Source organism: Acipenser ruthenus, chromosome 5 (assembly GCF_902713425.1).
Source record: "Acipenser ruthenus chromosome 5, fAciRut3.2 maternal haplotype, whole genome shotgun sequence".
NCBI lineage: Eukaryota > Metazoa > Chordata > Actinopteri > Acipenseriformes > Acipenseridae > Acipenser > Acipenser ruthenus.
The window spans coordinates 49,244,480-49,268,643 of NC_081193.1; the positions used below are offsets into that span (position 1 = coordinate 49,244,480).

The window sequence follows — 24,164 nt, forward strand, 5'->3', positions numbered from 1 at the left end:
GCCACGTCCCCTTTTGTACCTTCAGTCACGCCCCCTTGGTTAGCGAGTGCAATTGTTTCTCCTCCAATCCGCAGTTGCCACATCGCTTTCCCTCTGGAGTGATGACTTGGTGTACCGTAGCCCCGCCCCCTTTCTAGATGGCCGACCTCCATGTGGTGCTTATCATGTATGTCCATTGGTTTATATTTGATACAAAGTGTCATTCTTTGTGGCAAGCAGGTGAAATGTATCAAACTTAACTCGAGGTTGTAAGTATGTATCAAATCTGGTGAGATGCATTCGAATGGAACCTCTAAAATAAAGAGTTAAACTGCGTTCTTACCCTTGGCTCTTTTTGTAAAGCCCATGCATGTCAATTATTTTTTCAATGATCTGAAAATAGTCTAATGTGCCTAGCTGCTACTGTAAAACTATTTTTTAAAATGATGTTGTACCGCAATTTGTTTAATGTAGCCGTAGTTACAGTATGTAACTGTTAAATGTTTACTTAACTGGGATATCGAAAGCTGACAGCAGAGCAATTCGGTTAGCGGATGAGACTTAGTGGAACAACATTTTCGAATTTGTTATAAACCAGTGCCGTGCTTTAAAAATAAATCGCAAATTTTGTATAATTTATTTTAAGAATAAGAACGCTATCTCGTTGTAAACTGGCACAATTATTGCTTGTTTATTTCTCATTCATGATGCTATTTGGGACAGAGAATGTTCAATGCTAACACAACTTTGACCCCCCCCCCTCGAATTTTTCAGTTTCCTTTACTCAAACTTATGTTTTTATTTGCTATTAAAAAAAAAATAATAATAATAATAATAATAATAATAATAGATTTGAAATTGCCTATGTAAAACAAAACATTCACTGAGTAACGGTTATATGCTCCATAACTGTAAATCACATTGTTTAAAATAAATTAGGTTATTGAAATAAAACAAAGCTACAGTGTTAACAGGTCTGCAGTCGTTAGCTGTCCACTGGTTATAGTATCATACTTAACTTGATTCATGGGTTTGCAGTGATCCTGAATTGAGTACTGTGATACTGGAACTGACTTTGACAAGTAGCCCTCTTTCTATCAAATGAACAGTCAGAAGGTTTTTGTAAAATAAACTTCCCGTTCATAAGTCCTTCAGTTTAAGTGCTTTGTTACATAATGCAGTTCAGTGACTAAGTTTACATTCAAATGCTGACTACACTCATTCAATCCTGGCTTGCACGTGAGTGTCTTAAAATGGTGCCGCAGGAAATGAATTACGGTGTGCTAAGAGGGACAAGACAGAGGAGTGTGATTAGCGTGCATTAAAAAAATTAACCTCCAGAAAAATGCAAGCATTAATCACAGAAGTTAACTGTGATTAACTGACAGCCCTAGTTTTAAGTAATATTTGATATATTAATTTCTACATAATATGAAATCGATATTTCAGTAATTTAATTTTGTTATTATTATATAGTAGATTCCCATAATTAAAAAAATGTGCTTTGTCCTCCCAAATTAACATAATGTACGTGCTTTACATATGGTGTATATGTCGTAACAATTGCATTGGAAACTGATGGTAACTGTTTAAACTGATTAGTTTAAACAAGGAATGAAATCCCCAAAATAAATACAAAATAAAGACAAAGGGGTAGGTGTGCTAAGATGGGCCAGTCGCAGCGCAAACATACCGCAATTTGCATTTTCATTGTGACACTCAACAAAGTGAAAATGTTGTTAATGAAGACAGCCGCAACATAACAATTTAAATATTTGTTGCGTCTTCTTAGCAAGATCTCTAGCATCATATATTGCGAGAGTTGTGCGACATTGTTCAAATAATTAGCAGGAGTTGAGTTGTGGTTTGCTGCAGCAGAGGGTGCCCAAAGGATAACGTACATACATGCAAGGGTGCAAGAATCAAATTAACATTGTTTTTGTTAAATGTAAACGTCATCTGTACAATGCATTCTGTTCTGTCTTAATGTTACCTATTTTAATATTGTTTATATATATATATATATATATATATATATATATATATATATATATATATATATATATATAAAAGGGGAAAGGGCACTCACCAACCCGCTTGGCCAGTTATGGCCAACCCCACCCCCCCATGTTTAAAGCGCAGGCAAAAACATGGCCCTCATTCCCCCGGAGGCTGGATTGCCGCTAACCAAGGCAGTGGCTGGTTAAGCATGAAGGCAGAGGGTGCTAAGAATCACCGGGTTAACATTTTAGGCTGCCACAGAACACTGAACTTGGGCACGTACAACTGCAGATCTCTTTCAGGTGAAGCAAGAGTTGGAAGAAGAACTTGGAAGAATCAAGGACTAAGCGAAGTACGGCGAAAAGATGAAGGACAACTAGAACTCAAGAGTGGACATCTTCTCTTCTACCGAGGCACAGAATAATCAAGAATAAGACTGATAGTGAAAGTTTCAAGGAAGTATGAACTTCAGGTCCAAGTATATGCACCAACAACAAGTTATTCGGAAGAAGAAGCTGAAGAAAAAGTACAAGAACTACACGAAAATGGGAAGAGCCTATAAGTTCATCATCGGTGACTTCAACACCAAAACAGGAGCTGAGCAAGAAGACTAGAATTTGGTTGGCAAATTTGGACATGGCAACAGAACGAGAGGGGCGACAGACTTTCTTCTTCCAGAAAAAAAAAATCTGAAAATGGACATGGAGTGGACCCAACGGAGTGAAGAATGAAATTGACTACATACTCACCAACAAGAGGCACACCGTACAAGATGTCTCAGTACTGAACAATTTTAACACAGGAAGTGACCACAGACTTGTAAGATGCAAAACACACCTAAACACAGCACTGGAGAGCGCAAAACTCGTGATGACAAAATCCAAAACAATCAACGTAGAAATGCTCCAGAAGCAAAGCCTGGTGTTTCAACTGGAACTGAAGAATAGATTCAGTGCTCTTCAAGGTGAAGCAATTGAGGTAAACAAAATCTATGAGGAAGTGATGCAAGTAATTGCAGAAACAGCAAAAAAACATTGCTGGAACACAGAGTACAAAAAGAGACACAAGACCTCATGAACAAAAGAAGGGAAATGAAACAAACAGCAGCTCTGAAGTCAAACACTGAATACATTGAACTCTGCAAGACAGTAAGAAACTGCATTACTGAGGATGCATGGTCGTTCAACTGTAGGTTGGTAGAAAAAACTATTGAAAACAACCGAAGCATGAAGAAAGCAAAACAAAGACTGATCGTTGGGAAAAAACAGATTTTAGCAATCAAACAATAGGACGGGACTGTCATCCAGAACCGCAAATTGATTTTGAAGAGAGTCGAAGACTTTTACAGAAAATTACATCAAGATGAAAAGAGCAACATTGCAGATGAAGAAGATGAGATGGAAAAAATGTAACCCGAGGAAGAAGTTCCAGACGTTCAAACGAAAGAAGTGAAACATGCTATCAAACATATACGATTGACATCGTGAAAGAAGGCAGTGAAGAAGTGACAAAAATACTGTCGCGTATTTTTACATATTGTATTAAGCAAACGACTGGAAAAATGCATCAGTGATACTTTTACATAAGATAGGAGATAAAGAAGACCTCAAGGACTACAGACCTATTAGCTTACTTCCTATAATCTACAAACATTTTTACCAAGATACTCACCAAAAGACTTCAAGATAAATTTGACTCGGCACAATCAAATGAGCAAGCAGGATTCTTCAAGTTGTATGGCAAGTGATTCAAACCAGCAACGAGTATGAACTACCACTTTGCTTGGGATTCATTGACTATGAAAAAGCCTTTGACTCTGTTTACACAATATCTGTATTTAGCTCTCTGAAAAAACAAGGAATTGAGAAAACGTACAGAGACTTGATCAGCACCATATACAAGAATGCAACATCCACAGTAAGACTCCATAAAAACGGCGCCAAAATTAAGTTTAAAAAAGGAGTTTGTCAAGGAGATGCAATTTCCCCAAAGCTCTTCACGGCCACCCTAGAAGACATTTTCAAAACACTGGATTGGGAAAATAAGGGGCTGAAGATCAATGGAGCCTACTTGAATGACCTACGATTTGCTGACGGCATCCTCATATTTACAACGTTTCCAGAGGAATTACAAACAAGAATACAAGAACTACACGAGGCTAGCATCAAAGCAGGTTTGAAAATGAACCTGAAGAAGACTCAAGTCATGTTCAATAAATATACCACTCCAAAGGCAATTGAAGTCAATGGGATCAAGCATGAATAAGTCAATAACTATGTATACTTAGGACAGTTAGTTTCGGCAACAGAGAACCAAATGTGCAAAATCAAAATGGGCTGGAGTGCCTTTGGAAGATTAAACATGGTTCTGAAAAGGAAACTACCTTTATGCCTCAAGAGGAAAGTCTGCGACCAATGCGTGCTGCCAGTGCTATCTTACGAATGCGAGACCTGCAAAAATGACTCAAAAATTACAAACGACTCAATGGAGTATGGAAAGATGCATGCTGGGAATAACAAGAAGAGACAGGAAAAGGAAGGAATGGATAAGAGCACAAACAAAAGTATGCAATGTTATTATAAGAGCGAACAAACTGAAATGGCAGTGGGCCGTAACAAGAAGAAATGACCATCGCTGGACCAAGGAAATACTAGACTGGATCCCAAGACATATAAAGCGACATAGAAGAAGACCTCCAGGAAGATGGCAAGATGAAATTAGGAAACACACTGGAGGAACGAGGATGAGGGAACGCAGCAGACAGGTTTTTGTGGCAGAATCTTGGGGAGGCCTTCATCCAGCAGTGGACTAAAAAAGGCTGAAGATGATGATGATATATATACAGTGCCTTGCGAAAGTATTCGGCCCCCTTGAACTTTGCGACCTTTTGCCACATTTCAGGCTTCAAACATAAAGATATGAAACTGTGATTTTTTGTGAAGAATCAACAACAAGTGGGACACAATCATGAAGTGGAACGAAATTTATTGGATATTTCAAACTTTTTTAACAAATAAAAAACTGAAAAATTGGGCGTGCAAAATTATTCAGCCCCCTTAAGTTAATACTTTGTAGCGCCACCTTTTGCTGCGATTACAGCTGTAAGTCGCTTGGGGTATGTCTCTATCAGTTTTGCACATCGAGAGACTGACATTTTTGCCCATTCCTCCTTGCAAAACAGCTCGAGCTCAGTGAGGTTGGATGGAGAGCATTTGTGAACAGCAGTTTTCAGTTCTTTCCACAGATTCTCGATTGGATTCAGGTCTGGACTTTGACTTGGCCATTCTAACACCTGGATATGTTTATTTGTGAACCATTCCATTGTAGATTTTGCTTTATGTTTTGGATCATTGTCTTGTTGGAAGACAAATCTCCGTCCCAGTCTCAGGTCTTTTGCAGACTCCATCAGGTTTTCTTCCAGAATGGTCCTGTATTTGGCTCCATCCATCTTCCCATCAATTTTATCCATCTTCCCTGTCCCTGCTGAAGAAAAGCAGGCCCAAACCATGATGCTGCCACCACCATGTTTGACAGTGGGGATGGTGTGTTCAGGGTGATGAGCTGTGTTGCTTTTACACCAAACATAACGTTTTGCATTGTTGCCGATTTTGGTTTCATCTGACCAGAGCACCTTCTTCCACATGTTTGGTGTGTCTCCCAGGTGGCTTGTGGCAAACTGTAAACGACACTTTTTATGGATATCTTTAAGAAATGGCTTTCTTCTTGCCACTCTTCCATAAAGGCCAGATTTGTGCAGTATACGACTGATTGTTGTCCTATGGACAGAGTCTCCCACCTCAGCTGTAGATCTCTGCAGTTCATCCAGAGTGATCATGGGCCTCTTGGCTGCATCTCTGATCAGTCTTCTCCTTGTATGAGCTGAAAGTTTAGAGGGACGGCCAGGTCTTGGTAGATTTGCAGTGGTCTGATACTCCTTCCATTTCAATATTATCGCTTGCACAGTGCTCCTTGGGATGTTTAAAGCTTGGGAAATCTTTTTGTATCCAAATCCGGCTTTAAACTTCTCCACAACAGTATCTCGGACCTGCCTGGTGTGTTCCTTGTTCTTCATGATGCTCTCTGCGCTTTAAACTGACCTCTGAGACTATCACAGTGCAGGTGCATTTATACGAGACTAGATTACACACAGGTGGATTCTATTTATCATCATTAGTCATTTAAGTCAACATTGGATCATTCAGAGATCCTCACTGAACTTCTGGAGAGAGTTTGCTGCACTGAAAGTAAAGGGGCTGAATAATTTTGCACACCCAATTTTTCAGTTTTTTATTTGTTAAAAAAGTTTGAAATATCCAATAAATTTCGTTCCACTTCATGATTGTGTCCCACTTCTTGTTGATTCTTCACAAAAAATTACAGTTTCATATCTTTATGTTTGAAGCCTGAAATGTGGCAAAAGGTCGCAAAGTTCAAGGGGGGCGAATACTTTCGCAAGGCACTGTATATATATATATACAGTGCCTTGCATAAGTATTAACCCCCCTTGGACTTTTCCACATTTTGTAGTGTTACAGCCTGGAATTAAAATGGATTTAATTAGGATTTTTTTGTCACTGATCTACACAAAATAGTCCATAATGTCGAAGTGGGGAAAAAAAATCTACATATTTTTCAAAATTATTTACAAATAAAAAACTGAAAAGTCTTGATTGCTAAAGTATTCACCCCCTTTGCTGTGACACCCCTAAATAAGCTCTGGTGCAACCAATTGCCTTCAGAAGTCACATAATTAGGGACCTACCTAAATCGCGATTTCGCGGAAAACGTGAAATTGAGGGGTCACCGCGAAATTCACCTCTGAGGGGCCAATGCATACAAACAAGTACGGAGAGGAAAAAAAAGAAACCTCGTTTAAATGAACTACTGCACAACGCAAGCGACGCAAACTACATATCTTCATTCTGTAGATAGCCCTTTTTTATTCCTTCGCCGTCCCGTGTGCAAATAACAAACAAACAAAAAACGTCCACAAGTAACATTTACAAAAGAAATTCTCCAAAGCAGTTGACGTTCTTGTTTACTATTCAAATTACAAAGTTTTAATCCACCTATCAGTGCGTCTTTACTGCTTTTATGTGATCTGTACTGTGCAGTAGGGGGTGGGACAAAGTTGGTGCTGCATTGTTTGGAGGTAAAATAGTAGAAATGGACGACAAAAAAAAGCAAAGTATATTTCGGCTGATTGGAATAAAACATCTCAGTATGGTCATCTGTTATGCTTCTTCAAGGGAAGTTGCTACTGTGAAAATCATGGTGTCCACGCTGCATGACATCATCAACATACACAACTGGCTATAAAACTACGTATAACTTCTTATCGGCTGCACCAAAACGCACAAAATTTGACACGGATGTTGAGGTCTATGTGATACTGTGTCGTGGTCAGTATGGCGGCCTTTGGTCACATGGTGTGGCAGCCATCTTGGATTTAATGAAAAGTTTGCACAATATTCAAAAGTCTTCTTCTCATGAACGGTAAATAGTACAGCTGTGAAAAATTTTGTACATAGTGCGCTCATGCCCACGATTGATTCTACTTAAGGAAAAATGGATCAGTCACATGGTGTGGCAGCTATGCTGGATTTTGCGTGAAACTCTTAAACAACAACTCCTCATGAGCCCTTTGGCCGATTGATGTGAATCTTGGTTATACGTTATCTTTGTACTGTCCTCTAAAAAAATGAGTCAGAAAAAGTTCCTACATCAACAAACATGACCGCCATGACCCAATCAATATGGATGACATGCCAGTTTGCCCAAATTCTACACTGAAATGACACATTCCCACCACTGGGGACAGCTGTTAACATGGTACAGTCAACAAGCTAGAGAAAAAAATCTTTCTTAAAACGGCCATTTTTGCTGGTGTTTAAGAAAAACAGTTTTACTGACTCATGTAACTTAATTACAGTGGAAAGGATGATATCAATTCACACGTACACACAGTATACAGTATATAAAGACACATAGCTGTAAAGTTCGCATTGTTATTCATGGAGAATAAAAAGCGGACGTTTTTATTCTTTTTTTTTTAAAACGATGTGGCAGCTGCAGGATCTACTCTTAGGTAGCCTGACAGACTCCTCATATCAATATATAAATGATGTTTAATACGATATTCGTTTGGTTATTTGTATGTTTTAAAGTGTTTCTAGTATAAACCTACCGCCACAATGTGTTGACAAGTCAATGGGAAAATTCAAAGTCGCGAAATAAAAGTTATTCGCAGTTTGTAAAACTTATGAACAAATTTGTTTTATTAAAGCTACCATCAGTATAATTTCGGCAGAATGTAAACATATAACAGGTGTCAGTTACGTTCTACCTTTTATTTTAATTATATTAAGTTGTATTTATAAGGCTGTGTTTACAAATAAATTGTCTCTGATTCAGTAGTATCTACATACGGAATTCAAGTGAATGGGTATACTGTACTGATACGGCGTCTATGTTATTATTTTTTTTTATTTCATAACTACATTCATAGTTATAATTAAGACTAAACTGATAAAACCACAATCGCAAATCCTCAATAGGTGGCAAAAAAGCAGCCAGTGTATTTAAAAGACGTATGGAGGTTTTTTTTTGTTTGTTTGTTTTTTTCACTTATCACAATAGACATGATTAATCAAGGTGTGCAATATAAATAACTTGTGTAATATACATGATTAAGATGTGCAATATAACTGGGCTACTACTGATGTGCAATAATTACTATTTATGTGCAAACTATAATGAGTTTATCAAGTGTGCAATATGATGTTTTTGATTCAGCCGGATATAATGTTTGTTGGGCCAGATGGTTAACTATTGAGTGCTATAATATAAATTTGGATGTGATTTATTATGAAATAATTTGTTCTGTATTTGAGCCAATTCTCCAAAAGGTCTATTACCTGCAGAGCACAATAACTGCTCAATTTGTACTGTCTCTCTGGGTTCTGTTCCAGCTTCTTCTCTCCTCTGTCCTGTTTATAATTCCTCGGCATAGGATTCGAGTGGTGTTACTCATGAATCGTGCACATGTAATGTCCTAGTAGCGGTTTGCTGACAATTAAATATGGTGAATTGTGTATTTGCCAAGCACCCCTGATAGCTAATCGTTACACTATTATCACTTTCTATTGCTTTAAAAAAATGCACATTAAATGATAGTGGCATTAAAATATACAAAAACCAATACATGCTGTAGACTTTATTTTATATTGCAAAATGAAGAATAGGGCACCACACGCTCACACACACTCACACACACACACACACACAAACTCAAACAAAGAGCGATCTAGAATTTAGAACAATGTTAGCATCTTATATGCATTATTTTCAAAGTCTATATGACTGCATACTATTTAGAATTTTGTGTGCATCCAAATACAATTTAAATAGCCTACTAACCAATAATTCCAATATGTGGGCCAAAATTGACACAGTTATCCAGTCAGCCATAATGCTTCATTTATAATAACCAATGTGCTTAAATTTCACGATAACTGCTTGGAAGCCGTAAAGTTGCTCGCAACTCTAGTTATTATTATTTTTTAATTTTTTTTTTTCTTGGGCTAGATAACGCATATTCTCTCACTTAAATTACAAATGTGGACTAATTATACGACCAACCCTCCTATGGGTTATTCATAGAATCGCCTGTTGTAAAAGAGCTTTCTTTATATACATAGGTTACTTCAGAGTGTGACTTTAATTATGTTGATTTCAAACAGAACATGAATACAGTATTCCAGGGGGATTAAGTGTCTGCAGCTCATTGTTAACAGAGTACAAATGCATGCCAGTGCAGAGCGACTGCCAGAGCTCAGCACTCAATTTATTCAGATACAGCACTACACTGGGTGAATCATTCCACTAATAATAAAGATTGCAAGCAGAAAAAAATAATTCTACATATAAGAAAAGGTGGTGTAGTAGGGATCTCAAGGACACTTTATCTATTCATCACACAACATACATTGCATAGAGTATTGCTTTTTCACAATGTCCAACTTCTCCCAATTAGACAGGAGAAGTATACTGGAGGTTGGCAGGTCACAAAACACTGAGATGTTTTGTTCCTTTGCCAGTATGCTGTCCTGGCTGTGACAATGCATCAGTGGGTAAAATTATCATTAATCTGGCAAAAGATCAGTCGACTTGTATCCACCTGTATCTTAACGCAGCCAAGAGATTTGTGCTAATTATACCCAAAGAGATCATCCAGTGAGAAACTAAAAGCTATCATATGGAGAACAGTTGTAAATGTTTACAGGTTCTCGACTGTTACACAGGTATAGTTAAAGGGTTCTTGGATGACTTGATCAAACGATTCATGTGAAATGAGAATCCATACAATTTTTTTTTTTTTTTAACAATACCAGTATATTTAACAAACCATAAGCAGACCCACAGCACTACCTGCAACGGCAACACATTGGAAATTGGAAGAAATGTTTCTCAGTGATATGACACATAGGACCTAATATACTAAAGGGCACTACATTTAGAGTTAGCACACACATAGTGAGCCTAATATGTGCGATAAATCTAATTTTACTAACAGAGAACGCACTCATTTACATGCCATAGTGTGCGCACTAAATCTACTGCACACGGCAATGTCCGAGACTACACGTGATGATCTTCACATAAAAAGCCCCAGCAGTCCAAGTGTATCTTTCGGTCATTAGCTTATTGTGAAAGGTGGAGGTGGCTTACATTGACCGAAAATGAGCGATCAACAGACACAGCACTTGGCAGGGGACAGGCAGAGGCAACGCAAAGTGAAACTGCACCACTTACCTTTTAATTTTAACATGTATTCCTTGTGTGAGGTAAAAAATTTTTAAAAAATAAAGCAATTTTCCTTTAATGCATATACAATAAAAGTCATGTTGTGCAATGGCATATTTTTATTTTTGTTCTGCTTATTAGAGAAATATTGATTGATAAGACATAGCCTCAATTCTCTTCCTTGTTGGCATTGTGACCCTGCAGAGCAGGCTTCATGGATCAGGGTGACAGTGCTATGTAAGTACAATCAATAGCACCCATCACATTGGGGCAGCCAGCAATCTGGTAGAAGCCCACGTCACATCATGTAAACCTGTCCTCTGTGTGGGAAATTTAATATAATTCCCTGTGAGCTGTAGCAGGGCATGCCATTGTATTACACGAGTAGTTACAGCTTTTAATGGCAGCGAGCATGTGAATCCAACTAAACATAGGCTGGGAGAAATCGTAGTGCAAACGTGACACTGTTCTGATTTTACTTATTAAAAAGACTGAAGGGACACACCTAAAAAAAAGATATTCGAAGATATTGTAGAATAGGCAGACAACAGTGTGCAATTAAGCAGTGAAAACTGCTATTTTTATTTAACACCTTTTTGTGTCAATGGATCTTTTCGCGCTCTTTTTCTTTATCTCTGTCTCTCTTGCTCTCTCTCATACCATACTCCCAGCTTAACTCTCCTCAATTGGCGCGCAGCACTCCTTTTGATGGATGCTGACTCCGCCCATTCATCACCCATTGGCCTATCGGTATCTCCTCGCATTCACACACAGACACACACAGAAACTAACAGGCAGGCAGGCTGCTCAAGGAAAGAGGGAGAGCGATTAGCCAGCGAAACATTCACAACAGCGCAAACAAAACACAACCGCACACAAACATCACACCAACACAGCAAATTCCCAACCCCGTCCCAGTCCCAGGTCACTTGTGCTGCAGCTGCCCCGCAGTTACACTATGAATACAAGATAGTAAGAAATGTATTGGAACCCTTTAAGTCTCACTTGCTCCTGCGACAGACACATAAAAAAAGATCATAACATACTTAATTGCAACTGGCAGAATATGTTATTATTGCTATATGTGCAATCCTCTCTGTATAACCTTGTATAAAAAGGAAAGTAAAAATCCACTATTACTTCTTAATTTCATACAGTATAGCTGTTACATTTATTTTATTTATTTTTGTAAATTGCAGGTTATTAAATAGGTTGCAGTTAAAGCTGAATGATATGGTTTAAAATAAATAGTTAATACTCCTTAAGTTTTCTCCTTAAGGAGTTTTACTAAAATGTAGTATTTTTCATTTTCTTTTAACTGTATATCATTTCAAGTGTAAGCACAACTACCGAGACAATCAATTATTATTTCTGGACTTTTTCAATTCAAACAACTTTTTATAACCAAGTAATTCAGCAACATATATTTATTTCGCGTTAGTGAATCAGGGAATCAAACGAACAAATTTCAGCTGTTGAATTGCAAGCTAGAATAAAAGCAATAAAGAAAATCACAGAAAAAAACAATATGCCACGTCTGTCAAGAGAGCAGCGCCTTCGTGCAATCGGCACGTTGGAGGCTGGACTAGGGCAGCATACTGTGGCTCGCCGTCTTGGGTGCTCACAGCCAGCAATTTCAAACCTGGCGAGACGGTATAACCACACACACTGTCAATGACAGGCCACGAACTGGGAGACCAAGAGTCACAACACCTGTCCAAGACTGACAGATCATTTTGCAGCATCTTCGTGATGTCAATTGTTAATCAGCACAATAAAAAGTCACTGCACCTGCTCTAAAACAGAGTTTGTCATTTTTTGATCACATCTAGTGAGTTTTATCTAAATATAACTGCTATGTTTCTTCTGATGCTCAAATATAAGTGATACGTTAATTTTGATGCTCACTATATGAAACTAACTGAGTCAGTAAAAAGAATCTAACTGCACATCACTAGTTTTCAAGCCAGAAAAAGAGGTTTAAATAGCGCACCTATCAGCGGTTAAAGCCTGGTTTCCATACGCACTAAGAAATGATCACTTTAATGCGCGCACTAAAATTAACGCCCTTTAGTAAATACCATGTGAATACAGCTCATCTCATTATTCTGAGCTAGATGCTCATTTAAACACATTAGCGTATTTACCATAAAAATCACATATTTATTCTGATTACCAAAGTGTGACACAATAAATTTAGTGCACGCCATAATATACCAAGTATCACACACGATAATGAATCAAATTAAAATAGTAAATATGGAAATCATTACCGTGCACACTAATTGCACAGAGTAGCACACTGGGACTGATATTGTATCTCGGTACTGCAATAGCTGGCTAGTATGGATTTCCCCTTGCAAAAAATAAATAATAATAATTGAATGAAACAAAAGCCCAGAATGAATAATTTGAATTATAAAAAAACACAAGTAGCTTCATCATAAGGTCTTCATATAGCCAGCCACCACTGTAATTATTACAACAGTTCCAAATCTCCTAAGAACACAGCCACTGGCGTGTCTATACCATGAAACTTCTTTCCACTATATTTAATGGTTATTAAAATACTGTGTCTCACCCTGTGTGTTACTGTTTTTGACGCCTAGGATCTCATTCAATAAATGTTTTCTGGTCTAAATAAACATACATTTCACTTAAACCTTATTCACCAATTGCTCTCAGCATTAGTTTCAATGAGGTTTCACATATATACACTGTGACAAAGCGGGGCTACTTTGCCACATGCAGGACCTTTCATTCTGCCTTAATTAATTAAACAGCAGTACTCCACTTATTTTAACGTCTGGTGATCAAAAAAACCCTTTAAATGAAGCTGGAAGCTCTCTTTTTAAAGTCTGTGGCTGTTCCCAATTGACACCAATTATCTCATTTGGGAACAGCCACATTCTCACATGTTTTTGGCAGGGACAGGAATTAACCCCATCCCTGCCAACCACTACCAAAATACATAACTCCACAATACTTTATTTCCAGAGACAGCTTTCTTGCTCTGCCACACATCCTCTGTACTTGTTATAGAGGGTACACGCTACGTGTTATTCCTATATATCTACCCTCTATAATCTTTCCGCGGACTCTGTCACAACACATACACATATATGTTGTGTGATTACTACTGTTACAAGTGTCTCATGATTAATTAAATCTTGATTTCACCAGACAAAATTCTGCCACTTTCTCCAGGTTTTCATCAACTTGGAGAATGTGGATTTTGGCAAAAGTTTTTTTTAAAGGATTGCATTTTTCCATTTTTGTTGGAAAACTTACCATGACTCTTGTGTACTGTATCAGGAGAAGGCATCACCTGCAAAGACACAGCCAGCTCCGTGCATCTCGAACAAGGGTATTTTTGTCTAGAATTAGCACTTTTGATTTCCCATACAATGAAGTAATACTGTAGCTAACTACAGACTAAACAGAGTATCTATTTTAGATTTGTGTCAGGAATTAGCTGAGGATTTTTAATGCCAAACTAAAAGAAATCATGCTCTATCAGTGGAAACCAAAGTGTCAGCAGCAGTCCGATTCTATGCAACTGCTAACTTGTTAATGGATAGTGGGTGATTACCTACCATAAGTCAACCTTTGTTTTTAAGGGCGATTGAGCAGGTGTTGAAGCTCTTTTGAAAAAAAGAAGATACATATATACATTTTACACACACTGAACAACAACGACAAGAAGTCAAACAGTACATTTTTAAGATAAGTGGATTCCCTAGGGCAGCGCTTCCCAACCCTGGTCCTGGGGACCCCTGTGTCTTCTGGTTTTCATTCCAACTCAGCTCTCAATTACTTAACTAGATCCTTAATTGAACTAATAATTTGCTTAATTAGATCTTTCTAATTGGTCTCAGCTCCTAAAAAGTTGCAGTTCAAGTTACTTATAATTGTTATAGCTAACTTGAAATCTGTAACTGTGTAATAGCTGAAAACAAGTAAAAGAAGCCAACCCAAGCTAACCAATCCAATGACTACAGAGCCACATTTGTAAAGTTCATCTACTTAAAAAGAAGCACAATATTAATTAATTTTGTTTTGTTTGTATTTTCTGAATTACAACTGTTTTCACTTTAAACATATTGTTTTAATTAGTATAACAAAAACTGGAATATTTAATAATTGAGAACGGTTACCAAGAAGCAATGTACTACTGGTGGAAGGCTCTTCATTATAGTGGGGACTGAATTGTTCCATAATACAGGAGTCATGGCAAAACAGGAACATTTATTATAACATTAGTAATGTAATAGTTGACATTGCACGCAAGCTGGACATTAATGGAATGAGAGCATTTGTGATTTCTGTTCGCAGGCTCATCCTTTGAATGTGGGGAGATAAGCACATGAGTGCAATCTTGGGTTGGAGTGTTATTTTTCCTTCCCTGTGTGACTGTACATTATGGTGGTTATTTTCAAAGGAGATCTGCTGGAGGATTGCATTATTTCAACCGTTTTTTTCTGCACCCGTTTTTCCCAACGATTCAGTATTTTCTAAAACACGGCGGGACTTTATTTATTTATTTATTTATTTATTTTAAAATTTTTACTTCCAAAGTATAGTTTGATATATTTGGGGCTACCCTGGAAAATAATTCCAGCTAGTCTCTCTTCGACACGAAGGGGAGGTCAGGTCTTGTTTTGGTATTTGCTCTTATTCAGGTCAGCTTTGGTAATGTACATTGTCTGCACAAGACGAATAAGATTTTGGCTTTCAAAAAATGTCAATGAATGGTCCTCAAGGCGATTGAGTCATAAAATTTTTTTTTTTTTTTAAAAATTGGATGTATACATTCATTTTTGTACACTGGATTTATACCTTTATTCAAACCTACAACTCCCATAATTTGTTCTGATCATGTTTGTTGGTTTTATGTTGTCCTAATTAAATAAGCGATTGGTAAGACTGAATGGAAATAAATAATTTGCCGTTCTGTTTGCATTTGCGTTTTGACTAATTTTTCCGCTGGTTTGGTGCAATTTTCGATTGTGTTTTGTATAGAATTTGCTAACACAATTGAACCGGAAGTATTATTTTGGCCGATAAAACCGCTTAAATGCTCATTACTTATTCATTTAGTACCGCAGAAAACGATGCATGAAATGTGATCCTCTGGTCGATAAAATTGAGGATCACGTTAGAAAATAGGCAGATATTTTTTAACGGATCAACAGGTTGAAAAATTCTGGGGATTTTGCCATTTCCACTGAAAATTAACCCCCTTTTGAAAATCGTGCTCAATGTTTGTTGAGTTACCAGATCCCACTTGAGCATGGCTAGATTTGAGTATCTTACAAAAAAAAACTATTGTTCTCTTCTTTTAAAGTGTAATTAGTTGGTCCAATGGGTAATTAATTAACACAAATCTGAATCTGTTATCCGCTGTATGCCAAATTGATGTTTATCCATTAATTAGCAGCCTGTGCACATAAGATATAGGCAGATAGACACAATGAAAAAAAGCAAATACAAAAGACAATTATAAAGCATTAACTTTCAGCCAATCCAAATGCCCAACATACAAACATTATTACTGTATACCTTTCTATATCTCTGTAGAGTGAGTTAAAACTCTTGCTGCAGGATTTTTAACAAGCTGAAGTAGGGCCTACCTCTTAAGCTGAAGAGGAAAGCTCATTACAGTAATGTAATACTGGACAGTCTGCTTCTGGAAACGTGGACGTAAGTTCCAAGGAGTTCCAGTTTAGTGTAAATATAATATGATTGTGAGTCACGTGATTGTTCAGATTTAAAACCCCATTTGGTGACCAACAATGAGTTTGCATACCACAATTCTGCACACCAACATTATATAAATGTAAAAGCTACTTAATCTTGCAGAGCCTGCTGTGCCTACAAGTAACAATCAACAGCAAAAAGTGGGGATCTGTTATTCAAGAAAGGTAAAGAGGGGTTAACATTTAGACATTCTTTACTGTATATATTTTTTAAATAATTTACTTTTCATGTATTATTCCAGAACATTATCGCCTAAAAAGAGACAGGGTACCTTTAATAGAAGGGTGATTATTATGTTGTGATGTTTCAGTAAAATAATAATAATAATAATTCCAACAATAAAATATCATTCATGGGTCGGTTGATGAAAATTTAAAGCAGTCTAGTTGATTACACTGCTTGATATGCCTAGAGTAAATTGAGTGCCATTTGGCGAATGTGTTCAGTGATAAGTACACAAGTAATTATTTTGGGTGGTCTTGCTTGAAACATAATTGTGACTTGGCTCCTATAAATGACAGCATCTTTGAACTATTATTTTTCTATTTGCAAACACCTGAGCCTATATTCTATACTCGTTTCATGCCTGAAATTATTTAAAATAAGTTTATCGTCAAAGATAGATGATATACGTTGAAAGAGATCCGCTTACATTACGATTCCATATATCAGAGGTGTCCAAACCGTGGCTCCCGGGCATAGCTAAAAGGACTGTGTTTTAAAATTAGTAGGCTTCCATTTAGATGTACTGTATTGGTTTTGTTGGTACATTACTATATTTTCAATAGAATAAGTATTTAAATTCAGAACTGATATGATACTGAAAATAGCCCTTGCCAAAACTAGAGACGACACATTAACTCAATACAGTACATACTTTTAAATCCGGTACGTATTGTAGCAGTATGTAAAATTTCCCGTTAACCAATTAAATTTCCCATTTCCAATTAAATTAAATCTAAATGTTATCCATGCACAGAACTGCGTAAAACGTAAAAGGCAATGCAATTCAGCAAAACCAAAAGATAAAAAAAACAACACAGTTTACAGTATTAAAACAGTATCCAAAGTCAGTATCCAAAATTGCAGAATATAGTGCTCGATAAGGCTCTAATGTCACAGTTCAGTTGCAAATGAAGATACACAAAAACAACTAAAGATCACAGATTTAAAAAGAAAAAAGATTAACTGTTACATTACCCTAGCTTGTCTCGTTCGCTTTGTTTTGCTGCATTTTCGTCACGTGAAACTGGAGGAAACACTGTGTAACTGTACAATGTAAGACAGACTGATTTGGCATTACAGAGATTTTTTTTTTTTTTAAACGCTGGCTGTGATGGATATTCAGATAAATTGTAACACTGAAGAAATGGGCTTTGTATCAGGTGACGGAGTCGGAAATTGTGTTGGATGGGTAAGTGTCATGTCATGTGGTTTTGTCATGTTCAAAACCACAGAGATCCTAAACAAACCAGCAGGTTATGGGAAACAGAATAGGTTGGGGCGAATTCAAGCACATATTTAGATATTCTTTCATTTTAACTAACTTGAAATGTGTAATATAGCTTTTTTTTTTACTCTGGGGCACCGCCACCATGGGGGCCAGGTGGGCCATGGCCCCTGCACTTTTCCGACAGGGGGGCGAGTTTATAGTTTGGCCCCTCTGCTTTTACTCTGAAACAATAAAGCTGCCTCAGTGTGGTGATGTGGCGCTGTTGTGTATTAACGTGCTTTTTTCTTAAACAGTGGTTAATTTAAATTACAACACACTTTCTATGGTACCACCGTTGTCTATGGGAAAGGAAAATGGGAGTGAACATAACAGTTTCTTAGTGGGATTTGGCCAGATTGAATCAGCAGTACCGATCTGCATGACAGAAAGTGGATACACTACAGTTTATTTAATCAGGTAAATGTATATATTTTTTTCTGTAGACCTTACACTTCTATAATTAAAATAATGTATATCTGTCACAAAGACGGCCGGAGTGGGTGGCGTCAGACCAGAGCCAGGAAATAAATAAACAGAGAGATGTGGTTTGGTGAAGCTGGGCGCGTGATCGCGCTCAGCATTTAATAAACAGAACAGAAAATAAAAGGTTTGAACAGAACACAAAACAGGACACGGCACTGGTAGCCAAAATAAAGAGACAAACAAAACGGACAGACACTAACAAACAGGGACGAACAAACACGGTGAGAAACACTACTTATTATTCTTGTTGTTATTATTTTTACCTCCTCTCTCTCTCCCGTTCTTTCGCCCTGAACACCCAACCACGACTGAATGAAAATGTGCATCTATATATACTGTTGTGCTGGGATTCAATTACTAATTATTCACTTGAATCCCAGCACGTGAATTAATTCTGTGCAACCCTGTGCTCACATATTACATTTAACCAGCACGTGAAGTGATTTGTGCTCTCCTCGTGCCTAAATACAAATCTACACTTTTTAAATACACGTGAAACACAGACCCGTTTATATCCCGTGTACCAATCTATACACCAACATTAACACACGCAACACACAACACATAACACACAAATACACACAGGGGCGGGGCGCATTGCCACAATATCATTGTGAGAAGCAAATACTAATTGATTCAATTTAAACAGCAAGAGAAAGTAGCATGTAAGTATTTGCATGACCATGTTTGTTTTACTGTTAAGAAACAAGGCTGTGGTAATCTGTTTATTTAGATAAGTGTGTGCAGTTTTATATAAAATGAAACTTTACGCTTTATTTTCAAAATAACCTACTTTAGCAAGCTATATAAAAAGTTTTTCAATGTTTTATTTCTGTCATCATGGATATCTGACAAACAAGCTAAAACATTTTTCTAGCTATACATTCAAAAAGATATATCTGGTGGTTTACTATGTTTGCAGAGTATTGATTGGAAATTCAATTGGTTATCAATAGAGATGTAAAATAATACTGTTAGTGTTTTTGTATTACTGGAAAAAGACCATCACATATGACAGTGAAAGTAAAATACATGCGCACATTGTAATAGCATTCATTGGAAGACGCAGGAAGAGTGCAGTATTTACTTGTGTTTCTCCTTACAGTTTTAGTGTTAGAAATAAAAAGAACGACTCTTTCAACACAAACTTTGAGTTCAAATATTTTAAGCAAGCAACAGTGAAAGGATTTGTGATTATACCCTCCAGTATGTCATACCTCAGCTGTAGTAATAGAAGCTCAGGATAAAGTCAGGCTGCTTCACATTAACCTCTTTATAGAATGTAACTAGAAGTAAGAGTTGCCCTTGTGTTTTGCAACATACAACATAAAATGAATGGTCTTTATGTGCAGGACTATTCATCCAACATTAATCTAGTGGCTCCCCCCATTTTCTTCCATGACGGCACCTCTGCTCTGGTGACCACAAACATGGTCCTTCAAAAACACATTGAATACTCAAATATTTGTTCCCAACTCTAAAACAAGATCTAGTAAAGAAACTTCTCACAAAATCTATGTAACTACAGCAGTGCTGAAATTTGACAAAAATGAATGCTAGCTAATTGGCTTGAAACTGTTCAAAAGATAGCTGACCTTTCCAAAACCAAGCAAAGATGTGGTGGTTTACTCTGCTGTCACAGATTTCACAGAGGGTGTGAAAGCTGAATACAAAATTAAAAAATATATATTTTAAAGGAAATAAATATATATATATATATATATATATATATATATATATATATATATATATATATATATATATATATATATATATATATATATATATTTTTTTTTTAAAGAGAAATTAATCCAGTACCCTAGGAGTCAAGGATATATATACACAGGTTGTTTCTTTGAGACACTGTATTACAGCGTTATCGTTACTTACCCACAAAGTATGTCCTATTGCAAAGGTTAGAGATAGCAGACCTATGAAACAGAGAAAACATAATTTACTTTTGTGGCTTGAGAGAAAGACTCTAATATTCATAATGGCAGAAAAAAGCAAGACATGTTATTGTCACTACCCTTTTGTAAATTACCTCTGTACACATTCTATTGCAATACATTGCGTGCACATACACACTCTGTCGAAGTGCAACAACAAAGTTAATTTATGAGGCTAGGAGGGGGCCATCTGCCCAATTTAACCACGCTGATAGGGTGTAACTAAGCCAGGCAGGGTGGAGATACGCCACATGATAAACTGCTAATATGACCAGTGTGGCTTGACCCAAACCGAGGCATTCAACCTCGGCAGGAGAGAACGCAGAGCAAAAACAGGGCCAGGCATGTCTGGATGAGTAGGCTCCTGTTAAGCCCATGGACATTGTGGCAAAGGCCAATACAATAACCTCTCATTTCGATGCTTGAAAATGTTTAATCTCATTAAAGGCCTTTAAAAAATGTAGATGTACAGTTATCACACTGCCAGTATTATCTTTCTCTGGTTTAATAATTCTGCCACATCTGCTTTGCTTAGCTATCGTTTAATCCTCAACTGGGTTACAGGGTTATTGCAGCAGTTTTTTCCCCCCAAGTTTATAAACTGCCAGTTGCTATCAGGTGAGTTTGCTAATTGCTCGACTTGAAGTGAATTTAATTTTTAGTCTGCATCAACCATAAATATAAGAGTGAATAATGTTTATTAGCAGCATTAAGGGAATAGGTGGTGCAATAGATTAACACACTACTTTTTCACCTCTGTGTAGGTTGTAAACCGGCTTTGGTTACAAGGAAAATAAGCACTGGCAACGAAAAAAGAGATTTAAGAAGTATTGGATGGGTATGAAGAATGAACTGCTTTCTCACTCCCAAAAAGGCTTAACCCTCCAGGGATACAAGATGGGAAGTGCTCATTGGCACAATCTGTGCTTTTGATGAACTATAGATAAATATATCTGGCTCATTTTGTGAGCACTAACGATCAGAAAAAAAGAATATAATGTTTCTTACAAGTTTCAACACATTCAGATTCTTCCTGTATATGAAAATGGCAAATTAATTGAAAGGAAATGTGTAATTAAAATAAACTCAATTAACTATATGTTGCAGTGATAATACAGACACGCTGTGTGTATAATGGTAACTACAAGGTTACTAGAGACATCAGTCACAAATAAAGAATAGCATTTACTTAAAGCTTGGTCGTGGTTTAAATTACAGGCATACATACCCATGAAATAACATGGTAATAGCTGAATAACTACTGTATCAATTTCTGCTGTTACACGGAAACTACTTGTAGAAAAAAAAAAAAATTGTAATTACATGGAAATTGCCTGGGCCATGTAAGCATGTAACAAACTGTTGTTCACAAGGCATTACTGTATAAGAGCAGGAACCACTGGAAGTTACCCAGTTATTAACAGTACTCTAAAGTATTATCACTTTTTATTAATAAGATTTTTTTTTTTGAACTTTCTAAAGTCAAAAGTAAAATCAAAAGCATCATGAACATACAATACAAAGCTTCCGTGCTTTTAGTGGAAACTGATTGCGCACTTGCTGAGTTGAAACAACAAACCACTTGTGCTGCTTACTTAGTGTTCATAATCACACTTAACTTCACATCCATTGTTTCATAGTCTTTGCTTTGCCTGCAGTTTATTCTCCATACATACGCAACAGCTACATCTATTGTACATAAATTGCGCAAGTAACATTGTGATATGCAGCCTGTCATATGAGTGACGCCAAACGTATGACAGAGATATCTGGAAATACCCTTATTAGAACAGTTTTGTTTAACAGGAAATGCATGTTGCATATCTGCCTGATAAAGTGCACATACTTAATCTTTACCATTTCAGACAGTTTTGGCTCTACCTTTTCCACTATAATATCCTGGCTTGCAGTTTATAATGGATCTGTGCTTCTCCATAACCTAGTGAAGGGATCTACAAGGGAATACCTTTACACCCAGGAATTAGGCTAGCCTCTTAACATCATTTCCATAGTGCATACAGTTTAAAGTCATTAGTCTGCGGACACAAAGCTTAAAGGAATAATTTATACCATATACATGTGCTAATATTTATTTTCTGTTTGATATCCTATTTCATGTGTTCTGTATTATTTTCTATTGGTAAGTCTACTAAGATTGTTAATTGCCATGCTTACTAACTATTACAGCAACAATTGCTTCTAAAAAGACTAATCAAGTTTGTGGGAAAGTGAGGAGGGGAAACCGATCAGTGTTGCACAGGCTTCACTGCACAGCAAAATAATAATATGCTTCACCACAATCTGCCTTAAGAAGTCTTTTTTCGGAAGCACTATTTGCTGTAATATTTTGATAGCTTTGCAAATAATGATTGAAACAGAAATAATCATATAGCACATGCATCATAGGATATTACACAAGAATATAAAGTATCCATATTTAAGCACTGTTAGGATGATTTCTTTAATATAAATTGAGTACACAACAACAACGACAGGGGACAGCCATCAAGACCATGTCCCTAACTCTTGATTAGTTATTCTACCACCTGCAGCCATACCACCTTGGATCTAGCATCCAGGATATTACTTGGATTAGTGAAGATATTTTAAAGGTTTGTTGTGTGTTTTATTAGGCTGCTTTGGGTTACATCACTGAGCAAATGTGGGTAAGTAAAAGATGTTGGTAGGCTGAGCTGGTGGCCTGATTATCCTGGGAATGAGACATGAGATAAAGACACTGTTCATCCTATTGTATTAGGAATTAAACGACTACTTCTTTACTGCTACCTGTCTCCAGTGTTGGTGTAAGCCTCCGGGTTATAACAGTTATGGCAATGGGCCAACTATCACAGCATTATATAAAATTACTAGACCATGAATTGACATCTCACCAAAAAAAAAAAATGAGGGTCTCTTATTTTGCTATAGCGATAACATGGAATGTATGCCTGCCCTCTATTCAAGAGTAGCTCTGCCCACATATTTTTAGACCATTTTTATCCATCCAGCTCAAAAATTCACCTGTCAAAATGGCTAATCTTGAACCCTGCAATAGCCACTCCAGTTGCCAGGTATTATTACTGCACAATAAGGGAGGTGTGTTGTTATTACAGTAAGGAGGTTTTATCCATTTTCTCTTCTTTAAAGTAGCTTGGTTGAGAAAGTTCCTACACAGAAAGGGAGAGTGTAAGGGCTGGTACTTGTTTCGCAGATTAATACGATACATCAGGCACAGACAGCTGTAAAAGCTGTGCAGCTTCACTTAGATCATGCAGCAAATGTTGACATTTTTCAACATTATCTGACCCTATGCGATTTCAGGTCACAGACACATGAGAAAAAGCTGTACGAGTTTCCAAAAAGGCACGTGGAAGAGTGTGGATGACGTAATTCTGACCTGTTGAAGTATGAACCAACCTTAATGCGTCACATGGAATCCAGGCTTTACCTGGGGACAGTGTCTACCAGAACCCTTTGGAGAAGCATCTGAGGGTTCAGGTACACTGCAGCGCCACAGACCCCTGTTTATGCTCGTTCAGCTATCAGTACACTCCGGCACCACTTCACAAGGTAATCTTCTAATTTTCCTTAATAAGCACCTCTGAAAAATGTACTTCATGCTTAGAGCTGAACTTTTCATGCACAATAATGTAGCAGCAACCCAATCCCATAGACCAGCAGCTCTGTTGAGATTG

The 24,164-nt window shown here is 37.1% G+C and overlaps 1 protein-coding gene across 6 annotated transcripts in view; it reads right to left on the bottom strand.

The window, feature by feature from the left end:
• The window catches only part of LOC117403235 (estrogen-related receptor gamma), a 283,889-nt gene that overhangs the window by 119,578 nt on the left and 140,147 nt on the right, over positions 1-24,164 (bottom strand). For all 6 annotated transcript variants that reach the window (XM_034005231.3, XM_059024301.1, XM_059024302.1 and 3 more), the window contains one exon: positions 20,411-20,451. The gene's annotated coding sequence lies outside the window, so the exon portion shown is untranslated. The remainder of the gene's footprint in view (positions 1-20,410; positions 20,452-24,164) is intronic.